Source organism: Aedes aegypti, chromosome 3 (genome assembly GCF_002204515.2).
Source record: "Aedes aegypti strain LVP_AGWG chromosome 3, AaegL5.0 Primary Assembly, whole genome shotgun sequence".
NCBI lineage: Eukaryota > Metazoa > Arthropoda > Insecta > Diptera > Culicidae > Aedes > Aedes aegypti.
The window spans coordinates 35,439,492-35,452,392 of NC_035109.1; the positions used below are offsets into that span (position 1 = coordinate 35,439,492).

Sequence of the window (12,901 nt, forward strand, 5' to 3'; positions counted from 1 at the left end):
TGGGAACAAGTGTGATAATCCCATCTGAAAAGCCTTTTGGGGGACAAAAGGTGCCAGATAAATAAAAATTGAAAATTTGCAGCAGGTCCTGCTTAATAACATCAAAATTTTTCAAATAAAATTCATAGGTCAATCCATCTGGGCCTGGCGATTTCTTTTTCGAGCAAAGTTTGAGTACCCTTTCCAATTCAATAATTGTGATTGGCCGCGCTAAGTGTTCTCTGTCGTCATCATTCAGTGAGTTGTTAATACTGTTGAGGGGATCATTGATGTTGTTTGGAAATCCTGCACTTTCATCCATTTTGAACCGCTCTGTGTAATATTCGAAAACATCTTTCTTTAGTTTTCTAATATCCACAATCATGGAACCATCTTTAGATAATTTAAATCCGCTACTGTGCTCTGAACGCTTGATCTGAGCTGCAATTTGATATATATTGATCATCTCTCCCTGTACCAATGTAAATTCATTCATGGTGTTTCCCAAATGCTTCAATCTGTTGATATCTATTTCAAGCAACCTAGATTTGACCATTCTAACATTAAGAAGAGTGTCCTCACCTTTATTCTGCTTGTTCATCCATTCATTCAACTTACCTTGAAAGTAGCTTTTTTCTGTAAAAATCCTGCTATTTAGCTCCCAGCTCTTAGTTCTATAAAACTGTTTACACTTAGTTTTAAATATACTATTCCACCATTCGCATTTATTATGTACATACTGATTTCTATGCTTCCAAATCTCGTAGTTATTTTCAAAATCTCGGGCTACATCATCATCCATGAGAATTGTGCTATTTACCTTCCAGTATCCTCTGCCTTTGGAAACTATCGTATTTTGACAAATTCCTATTTTCATTGCAATTCCGCAGTGGTCTCAAAAGGGTACCGGAATTGTCTTGAAACCTTTCACACGGTCCATGATACTGACCGATGCATAAAATCTATCAAGCCTGGAAGCTGACGATCCACGATGAAAAGTAAATTCTTTCTTTTTAAGAACCAGCGCTATATCTTTCCATTTGAACGAATCTATGAGGTTTGTAAGCCCCGGGCTATAGTTTTTGTTTTCCCCAACGCAATCAGTCTCATCTACAATACAATTGAAGTCACCACTTACAACATTAGCAGTTATGCCCGCTTTGCGGAGGTGGGGAGTAAGATCATTTAAGAATAAGTTTTCCCGTTCTTTTCTACGGTTCGATCCAGAAAAGGCGTAGATGTTTATGAAATTTATCCCGTTCACTATTACAGAAGATATTCTTCCATCCAAGCTTAGCAACGGCTGTCCCACTTCAAATGTATTTCTATTCAGAATGGCAGTCCCAGAACCATTTTCACTCACATTCACATACGGAATATAAGATGGAACAAAAGAAAAATTCGTAGAACAAACTTCTTGTAACAAAATCACATCAAGGTCATTGTTGAAAGTAAAGTCCCGTAACAAGTACCTGTTAACAATCGTTGTAGTACTGTTGAGGTTAATGCTTCCTACATTCATTACATGATTCATTTTACAGTTATATTATTCTAAACTGCTCTCTTTTCAATGTTCTACCACTCTCGCTACCATCTTTTCCATAGTCTCAACCTGACTACTGCTCTCGCTGAACTGTGATGCATCCAATACTCCGGAAACTTCACCTACCTTACATCTCTTTTGTTGTCTCGCTTTATTTCTCGTCGTCACCCCCTTTGCCCCGCATCCGCTTTGTCTATTGCTGTCGATTTGATGATCCGATTCCGTTGTTGAGTGCTCCGATTCAGAATCTTTTCTGCCTTTCTCTTTCCCTGCCTGCTTCCTGCCGCGTTTTGTTTTTACCTTCCATTGCTCGCCCGCTGCTGTGTTGGGAACGCTTGGTGTCTCATTTTCCGATCTTTGTGTGTCACCATCGCCCCGCTCCACACCTCCGCCACATGTAGAAGTGGTGGGAACGCACGGTTGATCGTTCGTCGTTGTGATTGTATTCTCACTGCTACGCTCGCTGATTCTCTCTTCGCTCTGCATCGCTTGACGTTGAGACAGCGTCATCTTGCAGCCGGGAATGGTTTGTCTCTCTTCCTTCTCTTTCGCTTTCGTTGAATGATCCGACGGTGGCGCATGGTAGTTTGCTGCCACCGGCAGTGACGCGAAATGTAGTTGTACGTTTTGATTTTCTCCTGAGTGCGTTGCTGTGCTGCCAACATCTTCATTTGTGCGTGCTGGCTCTCGCTTCTTCGTCCATCTTCCTCCAGCAGTGAGTGCGTCACTGTAGCTCGACGGCCCTGCTGCCTGGAGACGATCGTTCACCGTTTTCCGTTGTGGGCATTCGGCTTTTATGTGATCAGTACTACCACACCGATAACATTTGTTGATCAATCCATCATAAAAAATCCGGGCACGCAAATTCTTGACTAGTACAGTACCGGGAATTTCAACGTTGTCCTTGAGCTCGACGTATACATCTCTTACCGATGTCCAGATTGGAAAACCAGTATCCTCCGCATATTTTTCCCTTACCATCCGAATAACTTTTCCATACTTAGCCATGACCTTTTGAATCTCCAGGTCTTCCACCTCCGGCGGGAGATTGAATAGCCGAATGTATCGTACAATGGCGTTTGCCATCGAAAGCTTCACATTAGCACTCTGTTGTACTTGTTGTAGTGAAACTCCATGACACTGGACAAACGCATTAGCGCCCGCTGTGCGTCCTCTTCCTTCTTGAATTTAATGATCACCGACATCTCATTTTTTTCTTTATACATCGACAGTAGACTGTCACACTTCAACGCCATTTTTTCCTTCATAAAGGAAAAAATATCCATGTCCGTCGGTTCCGGGTCTCCTCGCTCAGAGCGCAGCCTCAAAGAATTTGTTCTCAGTTCCATATCTGCCATTTTCCTATTCGTAGCCTTCTCACACTACACCTCGACAGCAATAAGCTGAACAATACAACTTTGAAAACACCTTCAGATCTATACTTTTGTGCGCTCACTCTATACACGTCTGATCACAACGAAGTTTGAACACGAACTGATTATTGGTGTCCATTTGAAATACACCAGACTAAAAGGCACACATGGATTGCACATAAAGATGTTTGTGTTTTGTGTGCCTACCTACAGGGGCGCAGAAGCGCAGTACTCTTGTCACCCGACCTGACCCAGAGACCCACCAGAATAACTTCCACCGCAGAAACATTTTTAGGATCCTTTTTCCACTTTTAGAAACAAGATATGTGTACGAGTATACTAACATAACATAGTTGTAATCCGTTAGGTATTCGCTGAGCAGTGAGAGTTTTAGTATTTTTTTCTTTCACTCAGGCCTATATGGGTTAACCTATTTCTTTAGCAAATCCACCAACAGTTCTATCTGTTCAAAGGCACGGTTTCAAAATTGATACCAAAATGCCTTCATGGATTTCAACGGTAATTCCTTAATGATGGACCAGGTGTACCTCCAGAAATTTAATCACGATTTTGTCCACTTACTTAACTCTGAATTCCTGTGAGAGTTCCTTTAGAAATTCCTTCTGAAAGTTTACCTAAAATTGCTCATTGGTTTCCACCAGGAGTTTATCAAGGGATTCCATCAGGAGTTCTTCTAGGGATTCCTCAAAAAGTTCTTCCAAGGATTCCATCAGAAGAACTTCAAATTGTTGTGAGGATTCTACCAGGAATTGCTTCAGAAATTCCACTAGGAACTCCATCAAAATATGCTCCAAGGATTCCATCAGGAGTAACTGTAGTAATTCAATCGGAAGTTTCTGTAGGCATTCCATCAAGAGTTCTGCTCGGGATTTCTACTTTTACGGCTTCCATTAGAGTTCTTCTGAGGAGTTCTTCCAACGATTTTATCTGGAGTTACTTCAAAAATCCAGAGATTCTATCAGAAGTTTCTTCAGAGATTTTACCTGCACAGTACCAAAAAATAATGTGATTTACGTCTTTTGGGATGCACATAAAAGAAGCGAGCCGAATGACGTTAATTTATGTCCAATTTCAAATATGTTAGTGTCTGATTCGGGAAATGTCGAGCACAGTTCCATGGTTTTCGTGTCCTTTAACATGTAATATTACATTTTTTGTTCAATACATCTTCAAGGACACGTTTTTGTGTCGTTCCATCACTTACATCATGTGTCATTCAGTCATAACCAGAATTACGTCCAGAGTAATTTTCATTATTTTTAAGAGTGTGGAACTACTTTATCAGAAGTTCTTCTGGAAATCATATCAGGAGTTCATTTGGGGATTTCATAAGGAGTTCCTTCAGGGATGTTATAAGCATTTTCTTTAGATATTCCTTCTGGAATCCCTATTCTATACAAAGTTTCTGTAGGAATTTTATCAGGAATTCCCCTGAGTCTTCATTGGCGTAGCTAGGATTTTTTGCTCGAGGGGGCCTAGGGGGGGGGCCTGGCAAAAATTAGTTTAACAGAAATTATATCAGTCGCAATAACAAGATTTTCACAAATTTCGTAGTTTTAACAGATTTGTATTGATTTTATTCATTTGTTATTATGTCTCATTGATGTGCCAATGATATTTGTAAATTTTTATTTTCGTTACGGAAAAGATTCATTCTTTTTGTAATCCAGTGGGAAATTCTTCAAGAATTCTTTCAAAACTCACAAGGAATGTCGTTTGTGGTTCTCCAACAATGTATTCTGGTAATCAACCATGTGCTTTCAAGAGATTCCTTTTAGAACTAGTACGGGAATTTCTTCATAAATTGTTTTCGTACTTTTCAGTGATTTCTTTAAGAACTCCTTTACAAGTTTTCACTGAGTTCGACCTGGGAATCTCACAGAAAATCATTCCCAGACTCTTTGATTTCACCATAGAATTTCTCGAAAAATCGAATTGTTTATAAATCTCTTAAAGAATTCCACCAGAGAATGCTTTAGAAATTCTTTTAATAATTTATCTCGCAAGGCCTTGTACGTAATTATTAAATATAACTTGCAATTGTAAGTTTAAAGTATCCTCTAGTTTTTTATTAATAATTTGTTAAGAATGTTCAGAAAATACTGAGGGTTTCTTCAAAAATTGGTATTAAAAATTCAAAGAGTCTCACCAAAAATGTCTTCAAGATCACCAAGCAAGTATTTATTACACGAATTCTCCAGAGAGTTAACCAACAGTTGAAGCAAAAAAAAAATCGAAGCAAAATAATTATTCAGACTTGCTGCAAATGAAAAGATTCTTCCAGGTGTTACTCTAAGGCTTCCTCGCAATATTCCACTTGAATATCATGAGCAATGAAAAAGAATTCAATTGGGAAAATGTTATTCATGATTTCTCAAAGAAGTTCTACGCAGATCTGTGTGCATTTTTTCACAAATAATTATTTTTTTTAGATTTCTCTAAAGAAAAGGGGCAACATCCCACATTCCTTAAAAACTCTCACGAAAATATTTTTTTTATGTTTTCAAAAATGCCTAACTAGAAGTATTTTGGGAATCCTAATATTCCTCTAAAGTTACTAGCGGAATACGTTCAATTGTTCTTTCAAAAACTCATCAGTGAAAAAACTCTAAGTTTTTTCCAGTAATCGTTAAGGGATTTCTTAGAGAACCGTATTATTGTTTTCCTAGAATCCTCCCGAAAAATTTACCAAAAATTCATCTCAGTACTTTCCAGAGATTTTTTTTTGCTTTAAACAGCTCTAACGATTCATTTGGGAATTTATTGAAGAAATTTTTCATCAGATTTACTAGATTTTGCAATTGATACTTGAACTTCTCGAAAAATTTCTTCAGAATATTCATCAAGTATTTTTTCATGCTCTAGAAATAGCTCATTTTTTCGGAATGGTAATCTCAAGATTCTTCCATAAATAACATTTCAAAATTTGCCCAAATTCTAAAATTTTTTGGTTTAAAAACTACTGCAGGAAAATCTAAATATATTTTGCGATTGCTTCACAAATTTCTCTACGCACCAGTTTTCTGAAGAAACGTATACAAAAAAAGGTTTGGAAGGAACAATCCCAGACAACCAGTAGTCGCATAACGGTTTACGTGAAAAGTCGTTTATTAGTACACATTGCATCATACCCGCACTACATGGTGGGTGAAATCATTTGATCGATGAGTTTCCTCGCATTAAACACTATTTTATGAGTTCATATGTACAATTCGTTTCGTCCCGTATACTTGTGCAAAGTAAGTCGGATCAATCCGTAGCAGCTGTCAAATATTTTTTGATATGATAAATCAAGTCGTATAAGAATACAGATTAGTTCGTAATAAAATCTGCACACTCGCATTGCATGCTATTTTTCATTACATAATATATGTACGTATATCGCCTCTACTTTTGTACGTATAAGGCCTTTTTGCAGCATCTTATACGTGAAACTTTGCACATATAAGCATCGCATAACGCAAAAAGTGATTTCGTTATAAGTGCATTCTGGTTGTCTGGGATTGCAGCTTTAATATAATTCGAAAAACAAAACTAAATCCCTGTCATAGATTAAACCGTAGAATTTCTGAAACTTGTTGACAATAAACCTCAGAGGAAGAGCTTAAAAGGTCCTTGAAGGATTTACTACAAACATTTTTGTTTCTTTTTCTTCGTCTTTTCAATAGAAAACGATTGGTGTTAAAACGGAAGGAATTTATACTGAATGTGTATGTAACTAAAAACATAGATAATATTTTGTATGAACTTCAAAGTTTCAAACAACTGTGAACATATTGATGCAGAGAGAATAAATTTTCCCTACCTTTATAAATTCCAAACAAACTTTTTTTCATCGATTTTTTTTGGACTACTGTAGAAGTTTAACGCGAAAATATTGCCGGTATTTTTAAGAATATTACCGAAGATGTAGTGTAGTAAAACTTATAATGTAATATTCTAATGAATTTAAAACTTGGAGAAGCTTTTGCATTACTTAAAAAAAAGTTGAGTAATTCCTTATGGCCTTTCAGAAATCAGGAACCATACGCTTAAGAATTCTGTATTTTACCTTTTTTTTAGATTCTTAAAAATGTTTCTTTTTGAAGTATGGAATGATTTTTGTGCGAAGTTCCTCAAAGCGTCATGCGAAGGAAGGAAAAACAACAAAATGTTGAAGCAGGTAGAACGAACAACATTGAAATGAAAGATAATTTATAATCTTTTCTCTATGTAATTTACAGGATAGTTAAAACCTCTCTGATAAAATTACAAATAGGTTAAAATTAAAATTACAAATTAAAGCAATTTTTTTAAGAAGTTCTATCAGAATCTTCTTTGAAAATTATCATCTAATCCCATCTGTCTGAACACCGACTAATTGGTAAAATTATTTCCAGAGAAGTGTTTTATGGGAGATCAATTAAAATTTCTTTATGAATATCTAAATAAATCTTTTTTTACGGGATTTTTCAACAAATTTCCTTTGAAGATTCGAAGGCGAGAGAAATTCCAAAAACAATTTTCTTTCCATTTCTGGAATAATCCGAGGATTTGAAGCAAAATTTCTAGAAAAAAAACATAGAAGATTTTTTGACGTAATTTGTGATGTATTTTGGACACATTTTTTAAGAACTTTTGATGAAATTTGCGGAAGAATTTGTAATAATTTTTTTGGGAAAACTGTTTTATTAAATTCACAGAAGAATTTCTAGTAGAACTTTCAGCAAAATGTATTAGATTTGACTGAAAACTGAACTGTTGAAAGATTTTCCTAGGTAAATCCGGGAACATTTTCCGGGAACATTATCCGGAATAAATTAACCAATAATAAGTAGTCATAAAAGGAATGAAGCTTTGAATAAATCCGACAATATAATTCGACTATTTTCCAAGAAATTTGCAGAATTTCTAAAGCTACCCTTCAATATTCCTTGAGAAATTCGATTATAGTAAAATTCTATAAGGAATGTTGAAAAGTTTTCTGGAAAATTTGGTTGAAATCTGTAGAAACTTAATCAAATTAATCAGTAAATTTATTCATGTGGAAATACTGAAAAAATTAATCAAAATCAACCAAAGATTTTTTTTGATGGATTGATTTTACATATTTTAAAACCAGGTTAAATTTCTGACATTCATCTGAAGAAAACTTTTCTATGCCGAAACTGCTTGAAAGTTCAGCCTTATTTTTGACAAGAATCCCCGCTATGTATTGTTTGAGAAATTCCTCTAGAAGTTTTGTCTACTTTTCCAATTATTTTTCGGATATTATAGAGTCTCTTTAGAGAATTCTCATTGGAGAAATCATCTCGAGCTGGGTATCCTAAAAAAACATGAAAAATCAGAAGGCAGTGAATATGCTGCTCTATGGAGAAACAGCATAATTTGAATTATTCAGAAAACAAACTTATTTTGGGAATAAAATTGACGCTTGTATACATCGGTATTTTTTTGCAATGATTCCATCTGAAGTTTCTCAAAGGATTTTATCAGGAGTTTTCCCATAGATTTTCTGCAGAGATTTCATCAGAAGTTCTTCCATGGGCTTTATTAGAAATACTTCTAAGATTTCAGTTTAAAATCCTCCTGGGATTCCATCATGAACACCTTCTGGGATTCCATTAGAAGCTCTGTCAGGGATTCTATCAGGAATTCTATCAGGAAATTTATTACCTAAAGGTTCCTTCAGGAATTCCTTTAGGGTTATTCTAGGTTCCATCAGGCCGGAATCAGTTATGGATTTGTCCCGGAATGTATTAAGGAATTCTTCCCAAATTTTCTTCCAGGATTTTTTTTCAAGGAATTCTTCAAAAGATTCCTGCAGGAACTCTTCAATAGTGTCCTCCCAGAATTCCTAAAGAAATTTCTCCTTTGGTTAATGCAGGAATTCCTCCCGAAGCTCCTCAAAGAATCAACCCTTAAGAAATTTCTCCCGGAATATCTCGAAAGATTCTCGAGGTTTATCGGAAATTCGTCCATGGATTTTACCAGAAATTTATTACAAGGATTTCATCACCGGAATTACTCAAGAGATTTCTTCTGGAATTGTGAGGAATCCGCAGAATCCTTCATCCGGAATTTTCAAGAAATTTCTCGCGGAATATTTCAGGTAATTTTTAAGGTTTTTCAGAAATTCCTCCAGTGATTTAACTACAAATGTCTTATAAGTATTTTACCAGAAACTTTTCATAAGGACTTCAATAATTTGGGAATTTACCAGTGTATCATTCAGTGACTCTATCAGGAGTTCCTCATAGGATTTAAAACAGAAATTCTTTAAGGGATCCCTGAAGGAGTTCCTAGAGGATTCTTCAAATTTCTTCAAATAATTCAAGAAATACTGGAAGGAACTGATGGATATATCCCTTTAGGAAGCCATGACCAAATTTTTGGTACCGTTTTGACTCATATTCCGAACACTTAAGGCCACCAGTGACTACAAATGCATCTGAATGGCATAAATTAGCTGATATTTGTGTAAATTTTCATTTCTTCGCAAAGTCTAACTATTAGCTATTGGGTGTACCGATAATAATGTTGATTTAATTAGTTTTAGTATTGTTTTTACGTAAAAGAATGGAACAACATTTTGATTCAAATGCCGAACACTGTGTTAATTCTGTCTCATATTCCGAACACCTTGATTCAAATTCCGAACAGCACGAATAAATCGTATTCAAATGAATAATTTCGCAAATAAATTTATCTGAGCTTGTTCTACTGGTCTCAAACTAGATAATCACCACTACTCCCGCGGTATAAATTACATTGGGGACGTTAAAATTAAATTACACTTGACTGCCATTTCCTTGTTATTTGGTGAAACATTTCAACCGGATTTCAAACCGAGTGTTCGGAATATGAGTCTGTTCGGAATTTGAGACAAAACGGTACATTTTTAAAGTAATTTCTGCAGAAATCTCGGGACAAAAATTTGCAAGCGGAATCTCTAAAGGAATTCCTGATGATATCCCGTGTAGAAAGTTTTGATGAATTCTTTTCCAATATTTCTCATCGCCTCCATGAAGTTCCCTGGTGATAAAGTTCCTCCAGTGAACTCCTTGATTAATCCTTGGGGAAATTCTTGGTGGAATCATTGTAAGAGTTTCTAGAATAAATCTTTGCATGTATTTCTGTAGAATATTTGTAAGAAACTTCTACAGAAAATTGCTGAAGGATTTTCTAGAGGAATCTGTTGAGGAGTTACTAGGGAAATCACTATAAGCATCACTGGAAGATTTTTGATAGGAGCCGTCCCTGGTGGGAATTCTTGATGGATTTTTTTATGGAATTCCTGTATTAATTTCTTGGAAAGGATTCCTTGAACAATCGCTTTAATAATTTTTAGAGTAATCCCGTTGGTATCGCAGGAAAAAATCCTTAAAGAATATGCTTAGAAATTTCTGAAGTTTCGCTGAAGGAATTCTTAAATAAATTAAAATTCTTGAAGGAAGCACTGAATGAATCACTGAAGAAATTCCTCTGGAAGTTTTTGAATAAATCCCTGCAGGAATCTGTAGAAAAATTACTGGAAAAAATCGCTGAAAAAATTCCTGGTGGAAGTTATGAAGCAATACCTTGTGTAATTGAAGCAGGAATTCTAGGAAGAAGCACTGAAAAAAAGTCCTGGGGAAATTCTTAAGGGAATTTCTGATAATGAATTTCATGAGGGATCCCTTGAGAAGTATTTGAAAGAATTCGTGATGTGATTCCTGGGTGATGCATGATAGAATCCATGGAACTAACTTCTAGAGGAATTCCTGAGGGAATTTTCGTAGAAATTGTTATAGCAATCTCTGGAAAAATTCTTAGAGGCAGCCTTGGAGTAGGCCCTGCTGAATTACTGAAGAAATAAAAAAAAATGAATTGATCTTTGATGGAACTAGTGGTAGAAATCCTGAATAATTTGTAGAGGAACCTTTGAAGGAATCTCTGGAAGAATGCTAACTATACCTATACCTGATGGATTTACCCGGAGGAATTTCTGGTTGAATCTGTATATAAATTTATAGAGGAATTATTGATCTAATTCCGGGTAGAATCCCAGGATCAATTGTTGGTGGAATTCCTACTATAATTCAAAGAATCCAAGAAATTTCAAAGTAGATTAACTAGAGGAAACCACTGAAAAAATTCTGGATAGAATGTTTTAAACAAATCCTATAGCTATTCCTATCGATGACTGCTCAGAATCCCCGACAGAAATCCCTCATAACTTTAGAGTTTTCCCGGAATGCTTCGTGCGAATTATATCTTGAATTCCTTATCCATAACACAGCCATTCCATGAAAAACCGATCTAGTGGGTCTCCGAATTCCGTGCAAATTTGCTATTTTGTTCCTTATCCGAAATAAGGATACACGTATTTTTGGATTTTTTGATTAGGGTGACCATTTCCGAAATAGGGTGACCAGAAAAATCGCGATTTTGCTAAATTTTTATTTTAAAAAAAATTATAACTTTTGAACCGTTTAACCGATTTTCAATCTTTTTGAACAAAATGAAGGCTAAAGATTTTGACTTTTCAGGAAAAATATAAAATTTCACAAAAATTGTGTTTTTTACATGAAAAAACTCAATAGTTTCCGTTTTTTCCTGTTTTGAAGGCCTCGGGACCAAAGGGGCTATTGTTGTTCTCATTTTTTCTTATAAGTTCAGAAAATTTTACGTAAACTGTCAAATTTTCAGCGATGTATGTTTTTTAGTTTTTGAGATATATTTTTTTGAAAATAAAAAATCAGTCATTTTTCATCGGCACACACTGTAGATCTCAGCGCAATAGATTTGTAATGTTTAAAAAAAATCATAACTTTTGAACATCTCAACCGATTTCCAATCTTTTTTTATGGAATGAAAGCTTAAGGTCTCAACTTTTCAGAAAAAATAGAAAAAAAACAGAAAACTTTGAAAAAAAAATTTCACTGTAAAACAAATGAAAATTTCTAAAAAAACTAGAAATTTTTATATTTTTCCACGTTTAAACATATTTTTATCAGATTTTTCAATTTTGTCTAAATAGTTAAAATTTTAAGCTCTCATTCCATACAAAAAGATTGGAAATCGGTTAGGCTGTTCAAAAGTTATATTTTTTTTAAAAACATAACAAATCTAATGCGCTGAGACCTACAGTGTGTGCCGATAAAAAATGACTGATTTTTTATTTTCAAAAAAATATATCTCAAAAACTAAAAACATCAACGCTGAAAATTTGACAGTATACGTAAAATTTTCTGAACTTTCAAGAAAAAATGAGAATATCGCTGTTCTCATTTTTTTCTAGAAAGTTCAGAAAATATGGTCCCTTTGGTCTAGAGGCCTTCAAAACACGAAAAAACGGAAACTATTGAGTTTTTCATGTAAAAAACACAATTTTTGTAAAATTTTATATTTTTCATGAAAAGTCAAAATCTTTAGCCTTCATTTCGTCCAAAAAGATTGAAAATCGGTCAAACGGTTAAAAAGTTATAATTTTTTTTTAAATAAAATTTTTGCAAAATTGCGATTTTTCTGGTCACTCTATTTCGGAAATGGTCACCCCAATCAAAAAATCCAAAAATACGTGTATCCTTATTTCGGATAAGGAACAAAATAGCAAATTTTCACGGAATTCGGAGACCCACTAGATCGGTTTTTCATGGAATGGCTGAACAATTATTCCCGGTAATTGAGTTTTGAAAGTTCTGCTCTTCCTTACTGAGATTATTATCCAAAAATCATAGAGATATTCTCCCTACAGCCGAAAAAATAACAATCACATATCCACTAGACTTGCCGATATTCAAACATGTGAACAAACTATACTTGTTGCTGCAACAAACTTTGACAGTCGGTCAATCGGTTGCATCAACAGAAGTCGGTTTGACTGCGGGATGGAGTCAATGTTGGTCAAACCGTCTGAGCGTCTGTGGGTTGCATTACTCTATCCACGCAGGCGTCGTCGATGATTCTGCAACCGATGGGTGTCTACGCGTGGGGAGAGGTAGCAAGTGGTGAACGACCGCTC

The 12,901-nt window shown here is 35.2% G+C and overlaps 1 protein-coding gene across 4 annotated transcripts in view; it reads left to right on the forward strand.

The window, feature by feature from the left end:
- LOC5572262 (KH domain-containing, RNA-binding, signal transduction-associated protein 2) overlaps nucleotides 1-12,901 on the forward strand; it is a 485,459-nt gene that overhangs the window by 85,737 nt on the left and 386,821 nt on the right. The window lies entirely within an intron of this gene.